The sequence below is a fragment of the Rattus norvegicus genome, chromosome 4 (assembly GCF_036323735.1).
Source record: "Rattus norvegicus strain BN/NHsdMcwi chromosome 4, GRCr8, whole genome shotgun sequence".
In the NCBI taxonomy this organism is placed as follows: Eukaryota; Metazoa; Chordata; class Mammalia; order Rodentia; family Muridae; genus Rattus; species Rattus norvegicus.
In genome coordinates, this window is record NC_086022.1 from 156,442,982 (window position 1) to 156,453,397 (window position 10,416).

Below are 10,416 nucleotides of genomic sequence, written 5' to 3' on the forward strand. Positions count from 1 at the left end.
AACAAACAAACAAACGAATGATATAGGACTTTGCGGGTGTCTTGAAAAGACTGACGCCATCAGAGAAGAAAGTTTCTCAACTCTAGAGGAAGGGATCCCCATCTAGGTGTAAGGTTTAGGACACAGATGAAATGTAAAACAGACAGGTCAAGGAAAAACTCTTCACAACATATTACAGTTAAAACCCTAAGAACATAGAATAAGGAAAACACATTAAAAACTGAGAGAGGAGGGACAGGTGATGTGTAAGAGCAGGCCAATGCAAACAAAAGCTAACTATCTGATAGAGACTTTCAATGCCAGGAAGCTTGGAAAGATGGCTTTCAAGTTCTCAGTGATCGCAAATGGCAAACAGGATGCTATACCTAGCAAGACACTCCATTGTGATTGGAGGAGAAATAAATATTTTCCATGTTAAAATCAGATCAAAGGGATTTACAACAACTAAGACATCTATCTCTATGGAGAGGACTGGAAGGAATACTGAGAAAGGCCCACACACTTAAGAGGCTACGGGGGAAGAAACTCAAACAAAACCAGGAGAGTAACAAAAGGACATCTGAGAAGAATGCCACAAGAGCAGGAAAGTAACAGGAATAGTACACACCTTCCTGTAACAACTCTGATTGTTATTGGTACGAATTCCTTTAATGGAAAGATACAAACTGGCAGATTTGATTGGACAACAGAATCCCATCTTTTTGCTTCCTTTGAGAAACACACCTCACCATCAAATGCAGATATCTCCTTAGGGTAAATGGATTTGACAAAGTATTCCAAGCACATAAAAACTAGGAAACAAACAGGCACAGCTATTCTAATAAGAGTTTAAGGAAGGCCACTTCATACTCTTTAATGAACAATGCATTATAAAACATTACCTTTCTAAACATATGTGCAACAGGACAGTTTCACCTGATTTCATAAGACAAATACTAGTAGCTTAAACCTAACACTGGAAAGGTGGGAGGCTTCAGCTGCCCATATCTTGCTTATCCAAACAGAAAAGTAAACAAAGAAACATTGGACTGAATACTAATAATAACAGACTGTAATAGACACTTTCATAACATGCTGCCTAAACACTAAAGAATACATGTTCACCAGAGCCCACAAACTTTCTCCAAAGTAGAATGTATTTTAGGACATGAAATAAGTCTTCACAAATATAGGAAAATTGAAATAATTTCTTAGGTATCTGACCACAGTCAGATGAAGCCAGGTATTAATGAGAAACCAAAGAAAACACAAATGCATGCAGAGTAACATCACACTATTGGATGGCCAAGTTTCCTAGAACTGAGTGTGAATGTTAACACAGCTGACCAGAGTCTGTGCAGTAGTCCTAAGACCAAAGCTTGTAGTTATAAGTAACTACATTTAAAAAAGTCAGAGAAAACCAAACAAATAACTTAATGGTGTATATTAAAACCTTGGAAAAGCAAGAACAAACTGAACCCAAGGTGGTAGGTGGGGAGAGATACTAAAATCAAGGCAGATATGAAATAGAAATGATAAACAACACTGAGAATCATGAGATGAAGATTCTTTGAAAAGTTAAATAAGATCGATACGTCCTTAGCTAAACTAACTGAAAGGAAGAGAAAGCCCGAGTTAATAAACTTAGATATGAAAATTGACATATTAAAAATGATACCAATAATTAGAAAACCATAAGGAAATACCCAAGGAAACCTATGCTTTACTAAGTTGGAAAATCTAAACGAAACATATAAACTTCTAGATGAATATCACCCGCCAAAGTTAAATCAAGATGAGGCAGACGAAACAGATCTGTAACTAGCATGAGGCTGAAGCAGTTAACAGCAAACAGCCCCTCAGACCAAAGCAGACCATGCCTGGACAAGCACACCCAGGCTCCTGTTAGGAGCCTGGGACATGGTGCTCTCCAAGTTTTGAACAGCGATGGTAGATTATGAGCTGGTCTGGTGTTGGGGCTACTGCAAAGTTGTGAGGCTGGAGCATGGCTGCCAAAGGGAGGCATCCTCTTTGGTGAATTTTCTACATCCATTTTTACTGCCGTCTTTCTTCCAGTTGTCTACACCACTGTACATCATCTACAGCCCTTTTCTGAACAACCCCTACCTACCCAGCCTTGATTTCCCTGGCTGATCGAGCCTGGTAGAGCCCCTGCCATCTGTTTCCCTGTATAGGTCTCATCTCCTACCAACTACACACCAACTACTAGATCAACTGGGAAGCATTCTGCAAGGTGCCCACTGGCCATTTCTATGGCAACGTATACTTCTTGATCCTCTTTATGGCCTGCATGTGGAACACTGGGTCACTGTGAACCCCATAGGACCCTCCAGGAAATTTTGTATAAATTTTTACTGGGCTTAGTTTGAATAACAGACTGTCTTCCCAACTATACATTCATAACTTTATTTACCACTTAGCGTTGTTTTCTTACTTTAAAACTGTATCATGCAAAATTAAGGTTTTCATACTCGTGTATCTTTATAGCTTGCACATATTCCCCTCCCCACCTCCTTCTCCTGCCTCCCAACCTTGATACTCTTCTCCCTCCAGCCCAAATGGTCTCCTGTGTGTTTTATATACCACTTAGCATTTTAAAAAGTTGCTAAGTAGTACATAAAACATTATCAGTTCATTATCAGTTTTGTTCACCTGTTATCAAGTAAGGAATTAAAGCCTTCACAGGGCAGGAATCCCATCAGTTTGAAGAACAGCGTGAACAAGAGGTTTCAACCCGCTGAAATTTTATGACACTAGATTAACTTCATATACTGGCTGTCTATTGACTTTAAAAAATTATTTTATTGTATGCCTATATGTAAATAACATGTGAACTTTTAAAGAAAAAGAAAAAACAAAATCCCTTCCAACTTAAAAGAGTTCAGGACCACTGAAGAGTTCTACGACATCATTATCACTCAAGTCATTCTGTGAAGTAGAAGGCCTTGAGACACATTTATAAAGCATTGCTCAAACCAGATAAAGACATCAGAGAAAAAGAATGTCACAGACCACTCTCCATAGTGAACAAATCTCTCATTAAAATCTCTCAATAAAATGCTTGCAAAAGAAGTTTAGGATCACAGCAAAAGATTGATTGTTTGTCCTAAACAATTACAGTCTCCATTGCAGAGATAGAGCGATGGTTAAACACATGCAAACCAATAAATGTAATTCACATAAATGAACTCAAAGACAGAAGTAACACCATCACCTCAATAGATGCAGAAAAGACCTATGACAAAATCAAGCATCCTTCATGACACAGTCCTGGAAAAGCTAGGAATGCAGGGAACACATGTACCTGTGATAAAGGCTCTGTATGCCTGGGCGTGATTATTCACAGGGCAAAAACATTGAGGAAATGTCAGTGTCTGAATTTAAGAAAAATGACCCCGAGTGTTTATGAGAGTGAGTCCAGGGTGGGGTGCTGCTCAGAACCCTGCCTGGCAAGTGTGAGGCTCTGACTTTGATCCTCTGTATGGAAAAAAAGCATGTCCACTATCTAGTCAGGATATCTGGAGAAGGGGGAGGACTGTGTCCCCAAGGGTGGGATAAAAGGAGATGGCACAAAGGAACATGGAGGATCTTGGTAAAGACTGAGATAGCAACTTCGCTCTCTGACTTTGATCATTTTCTGATAGGGAGCATCGAAGATCCCCAAACATAAATGATTTAGGCCCCCAGAAGTCTGGGAGAGGCTTTTGGCAGCTGTACTAAAACGTGCGGCCAAGAAACAGTGGAAGGAGCAGACACCATGGTGGGATTGGGGACGTTTCTGAGAATCCAAGCTTGAAGCAGATGAAAGGTAATTGAAAACACCACTTAGAGGGAAGCTGGGCCACAAACGCAAGAGTTCAAAGCACAGGGTGTTGGCTCTGGAATCAGAAGTGAAAACCAGAACAACCAACTGCCCCCTCCCCCACTAAAGATTTGACACCTCTTGGCTGGTTCTGAGGATGGCGCTGTGTAACTGGTACTTATTCTGTGGAGCTGTCACAATAAAACCACATACCAGGTGCTCTATAAACCACAGAATTTAATTTTCTCAGGACCAGAGACTAGGGAGTCCAAGGTAAAGGCAGATTTGGTGTCTAGTCAGGACTCTGTCTTACAGATAAAGTCATCTCAAATCTCCTCAAACTGTAAAGGGTCTTGCCTCATCCTATTTTATAAAGGCACGAATTCACGAGGCTCCACCTTTTTACCGTAATTACCCCCAGAGGCTTCACATCTCAACCTAGCCCTCTTTGAGGATTTTAATGTATAATTAGGGATTAACACCCAGTTCCTTCCACCTAATCTATCCTTCAGGGTTCTCTAGAGAAGCAGTCTAATAGTGTGTGTGTGTGTGTGTGTGTGTGTGTGTGTGTGTGTGTGTGTGTGTTTACAGACATTTGTGTCTGTAAAAGACATATTTTAAGGAATTTGAATTATAAGCGGTCTGGAGAATCCAAACAGTTCAGGGCAGGACTTTGGTATGGAGAACCAAGGGAAGGCCGATTTGAAAATACAAGACCCAGGGTCAATGACGCCTGCTAGAAAAGTTATTTCTTGTTTATAGAAATCAACCTTTGCTCTATCCAGGTCTTTAACTGACTGGACGAAGCCCGCTGTGATGGTAAGCTTTACTGTCAACGTGACTGGTTTGATCACCTAGGAACACATGACTCTGAGTTTGTAAGAGCATCTGCAGACAGACTTAACCGAGGAGGGAAGACATACCCTGAGTGTGAGCTGGGGGACTGGGATGAATAAAAAATAAAAGTAGGAGGAGCTGGGCCAGAAGATGGCGGCGGCCGAGGAGCTGAGGCTTCTGGAGAAGAATCTGGAACTGAAGCCGGGGAATAAGTACAGCACTCAGGGCAAGCAACAGGTTCCAGTCCTACAAACAAACAATGGCCCCAGTCTAATGGGATTGAGCACCCTTGCGACCCATCTGGTCAAGCAAGCCAACAGGGAGCACTTGCTGGGGAGCACTGCAGAAGAAAAGGACTAGTTCAGCAGTGGTTAGAGTTCAGGATCACTCGAGTAGATCGGCACTCCACAAAGAAGACACCAGACTCTGCTGAAGGATCTCAACTCCTATCTGGAAGACAAAGTCCAGGACATAACACTACCCTGGCGGACATCCTCCTGTACTACGGGCTCCACAGCTTTATAGTTGACCTGACAGTTCAAGAAAAGGAGAAATATCTCAATGTGTCTCTCTGGTTTTGCTACACTCAACATTACCCAGACATCAGGCAGCATCTGTCTAGTGTTGTTTTCATCAAGAACAGACTCTATGCCAACTCCCACTAGGAGCCCCTGCTGGGCAGCAGCAGACTAGAAGTGAAATGGAAAGTGTGTTCTGGACCATGGTACTAATGTGAATTGATATGACGTCATTGTCCCTTGTGAAAATGTAAGCTTGAGTCTGAGTGTTTTACTTGTCCCTTAGTTGAGGCTTTGTAATTTTTAATGCAAAAGTTCAGCTGTTATCCAAATAAATCACGATCAAATTACAAATCTCGCTTTTTATGAGCGAAGTTGATTTTAATAACAGTTGCAAATCAATGGCTCAACTTTAAAAAAAAACATTGCTGTTGGTGTCACATCTGGCTGTTCACTTTTTCATGTTTTTAAAATTCATTTTTCTCTTAGGTATTTATTGTAGTTTATTTACTAAAATCTATGACAAATTATGTTGAGGAATCAGAAAGGGAAGATAGATTTATTTGTTCTCAAAATATTTATGTGAGCTAGTAAATGTGTTTTTTTTTTTTTTTTTTTTGGTTCTTTTTTTCGGAGCTGGGGACCGAACCCAGGGCCTTGCGCTTCCTAGGCAAGCGCTCTATCACTGAGCTAAATCCCCAACCCCTTAAATGTGGTTTTAAAAATAAAAATAAAAAAAGTAGGAAGTGACCAGCTACCCCTGATATGCCTTCCCGTGTGATCACCATATCCCTTTGAACTGTGAAGCTGCCAAAACAGATTCTCTCTGTTACTCACTCACTCACTCACTCATTCACTCACTCACTCTCTCCCTTCCTTCCTTCTTCCTCTTGAGGCCTGTCCCCCAGCATAGCTGTAGCCATTTTGTCCCATGTCCACCAGCTATTTCATATTGTTGCTGTAATGTGCCTGCCAATTATTGACACAGAAAAATATCTTGACTCAGAGCAAGACCATGCTGACCACACACCCTATTATGTTCTGTATATTCTGAGGCTTGTTAATCTTAAGAAACTCCACAACTATAAGCTTCAGGTAGGACCCATAACAGTAAGGGTCAATATGAACTGTTGTGCCTAAAATGGCTTGAGTCAGGGCTGACCACTGGGCAGCACTTCCAGCACCTGCTTATGAGCTCATTGTGGTTTTGTGGCTTTAGCCCTTATAAGCTGACATAGAAAAGTGTTTGCTGTGGTAGCCTCAGCTCCCAAATTCTGAGCTACGGCCCTGATTGTCCAGTCTTAGGGTGTGTGTTCAATAAACCATCCCTGTCTGACTGAAATCTGTGTTCGTGTGGTTTGTGGGGTGACTCCTGGACTCCAGCATTCCTTCCTGTGGTTACTTTTGTCAAGTGCTTTATCAAAGCAATAAGAAAAATGATATGTCACCTTTTTTTTGTTTGCTTAAAATCATCCATTTTAATATTAATCTCATAAGAAACTCCTTTCCAGAAACATCCATAAAAATGTCTTACCAATTACCTTGGCACTGTGTCTTAGCCAAGTCATTGATGAAATTAATCACCACACCAGTGTAATAGCCACATTGTCTTATTAAAAGCTCCAATATCCTAAGTGATTGAGATGTCTTCTATTCCCTGATTCCGACGTCTTTGATTTATAACTTCGGCCTGGGGGCGTCGAGATAATTCTTTCCCTGCAGTCGTTTGACTGTCGTAGCTGCCAAGAAGACAACCAGGGCAAAGAGAAGGCATTTTTGCTCCTTAAGAATACTTTCTGAGGCAAGCAAGCTCTACACCTCTGAGTGTTGGTACTTGCGGTTGATGCTGACACCTTGAGTTCTGTCTCTGGTGGATGCAGAGAACTGACTCACAAACGTTGCCCTCATGCCATTGGTGTACAGTTGAGTCTATAGCCCAGCTGCTGGAGCCCCTTTACAATGAACCACATTGTGGGTGGTGACAGAAATATAGATGAGTTTGGAGGTGGCCGGGCTCGAGCATGCAAAAAGGAGTGGTAGAAGTTAAATGACCTCTCAGGCATCATTTACACGTTACCCACTTCTCCCAAGTTCATGCGACATGGGACCCTTTTTGATCATGCGCTTTCAGTTGACTGAAACCCAGTTATGCAAAGAGCTTTCAGAACAGGTTACTCTCTGGAGCTTCCCCTTCTACTCTTGTCTTAGTTGGGGTTACTAAGGCTTTTAAAAAAACACCATGACCAAAAGCAATTTGGGGAGGAAAAAGTTTATTTCACTCACAGTTCATTACCCACGCTTCATCATCAAAACCAGTGAGGGTAGGAGCTCCAGCAGGGCAGAAACCCGGAAGTAGACGCCATAGGGGAATGCTGCTTACTGGCTTGCTCCTCATGGCTTGCTCAGGCTGCTTTCTTAAGAGAACACAGGACCACCAGCTCAGGAGTGACACCATCCTCAACGGACTGGGCCCCCCACATCAATTACTAATTTGAAAGATTCTCTGCAGCCTTGCCTTCAGCTCAATCTTATAAAAAACATTTTTTCAGTTGAGGCTTTAATATCTCAGGAGTTATTAAAACACACAGATACACACATACAAAGATGGAAATATTAAGAATGTAGTGAGATACAAGTGAACACCTTTAAGAAGAATTTTGATTAATAGTTGAAAGGATGAAAGGGGATATTGTATAATGTTAGAATCATTGGGTACAAATGATGTCAAAAGAGAAATAATAAAACCACCAAAAGGTCATGAAGCAAGGTTATAACTACTGATAAATTGAGATAAATCCATCTGAAAACACTTACCTAGAAAGAGCCCATCTTGTATAATAGTTGAAGAGGGGCTCTGTGACTGCTCTATCTAGGATAATAGTAACTCATAGGCAGGATTTAGCAGAAAGGCTTATATAAGGTTTTAATTACTGTTTTTCCTTTTTTTTCTTTTTTTATTAACTTGAGTATTTCTTATTTACATTTCGAGTGTTATTCCCTTTCCCGGTTTCCGGGCAAACATCCCCCCAGTCCCTCCCCCTCCCCTTGTTTATGGGTGTTCCCCTCCCCATCCTCATTGTTTTCCCTTTTAAAATTAGTTTAGCCTTTTGTTTTGTATTATGACAAAAAATTACCCACTCTTTATTCTGTTAAAGTCAGTTGAGGATCTCATCCCCTCGGTCACTCAGGCTGGGGAAGAGCCTCTGGCCCCTTTAACCTTTCTTTTACCAGATGCACCATCCCTTAGAGTGACTCGGGGTCTTTCTGACCATGCTGCTTCCTTTGGAAGCATGGGGGCATATCCCTGTGTACCAACTTTCTTCTTCATAGAACTGTACACTGGATAAGGTCTTTATCTGGGGCTCTGTAGTCTTTTCTGGTCAAGAAGAAAGATGATTTGTCAAAGCTGCGGGATGCTTTGAGAGATACCTCATAGTCTCCTGGGACCTAGTTGACTTAAGATAGGAGCCAAGACACTAGGTCTTTGTCCACATTAGCACTGACCTCCAAGTTGTTCTCAAGACCATAAGGTTATTTATGTCAATGCTGAGAAACAAATAATGCTTTAAATTTTTAGCTGTTACATAACACTAAGATAAAACTTCACAGAGATAGATGTTTTTAAAATAAAACTGACTTAAAACTCTGTTTCTTAATTAAAAAGGACTCACTCACAGTCCCCAATCCTCACACTGTAGGAGTAGCAGAGCCTATCAGATCATCTTCCCACAGGGAAAGTTGTCTCTGAGGAGGAAGTTTGAACCCTGGAGCGGGACTTATGTCTTAATCCATTTATTTTCCCACCAAGAGGAGCGTCTTAGATCATTTGTGGAGTCAGGGCTGAGATAATGATCAGCCAATAACATCTTGACTAAGCCTGTTTGTCTGATTGTTGTTTCGTTTTAAAACTTTAATTAATTAATTTAATTTAATTAATTAAGGGGTGCTTGGGCTAATTTGGATGTTGTAATGAACATTACTCATAAGCCAATTTGGTACCATGTAAACACAAGCAATGTAAACAGTACACATATAAACACTCTTAGCAAGGTTTTAAAAAATGCCAAAGATTTGGTCTCATCTGTCAGTTTTGGGTAAGGCTGTTGCTAGACCACGTCTTAATAGAATGCTTTTTCAAAAATAGTATTTTTATTAATTCTTCGATGATTAATATAATGTATTTTGATCTTACCCTTACCCTCCCCCAACTTCTCCCAGAACCACCACTCACCTTCATCTTTATGCTATTGTTCTCTTGTTCTGTCTGTCTGTCTGTCTGTCCATCCGTCCGTCTGTCTGTCTCTGTCTCTCTCCATTTATCTGTCTGTCTCTATCTCTCCCCTCCTCTTTTTCTCTGTAATTTTTTTTATTTATTCTTCTACATATTACATCCTGACTAGAGTTCTCTTTTCCCTTTCTTCCCGGTCCTCTCCCCCAGATCCATTCCTCCTCTGTTTCCCTTCAGAAGAGAGTACCCTCATATCAAGGCTGAACAAGGCAACCCAAATAGGAACAGGGTCCAAAAGTAGGCAAAACAGTCAGAGTCAGCCCCTGCTCCCACTGTTAGGAGTTTTGCAAGAGACCAAGCTCCACACCATAACATATGCATAAGACCTAGGTCAGACCCATACAGGCTCCCTGATTGTTGGTTCAGTCTCTGTGAGCCCCTAAAAGTCCTAGTTAGTTGATTCTGTGGGTTGTTTTCCTGTAGAATTCTTGACCGTTCTGGCTCCTACAATCTCCCCTCCCCTTCTTCACCAGAAGTTTCCAAACTCCACCTAGTGTTTGGCTGTGGTTTCTGTATCCGCTCCCATTACTTGCTTGATGAAGCCCCTCTGATGATGACTATGCTAGGCTCCGGCCTATGAATATGTGAGAATATTATTAGGAAAAATTTCAATAATTTTTTCCAGTCATACTTGGTTCTATCCTAGGACTCTGGGCTCTCCAGCCTCTGGTTTGTGGCCCTCCAGGTAGTGTTCGAGGTGGGCTTCCTCTCCTGGCATGGATCTCAACTGGACCAGTCATTGGTTGGCCTCTCCCACATTTTCTATGTCACCTTTACCCCAGTTCATCTTGTAAGTAGAGCAAATTGTAGGTCAAAGGTTAGTGTCTCAATCCCACCACTGGAAGCCTTGCTTGTTACAGAAGATGCCTGTTCTGTCTTTGTATTTTCCATTTCTAGGAGCCTTTCCTAGGGTTAAATTTGTAGATTCCAGGCAGTTTCCATTGCACTAGGTTTCTAGCTCTCCCCCAAAT

At 41.4% G+C, this 10,416-nt stretch overlaps 1 pseudogene; it reads left to right on the forward strand.

Annotated features, from left to right (window-relative positions):
• Window positions 1–4,617: 4,617 nt before the first annotated feature.
• On the forward strand, window positions 4,618–5,817 carry Eef1e1-ps2 (eukaryotic translation elongation factor 1 epsilon 1, pseudogene 2; annotated as a pseudogene).
• The last annotated feature ends 4,599 nt before the right edge of the window (window positions 5,818–10,416 follow it).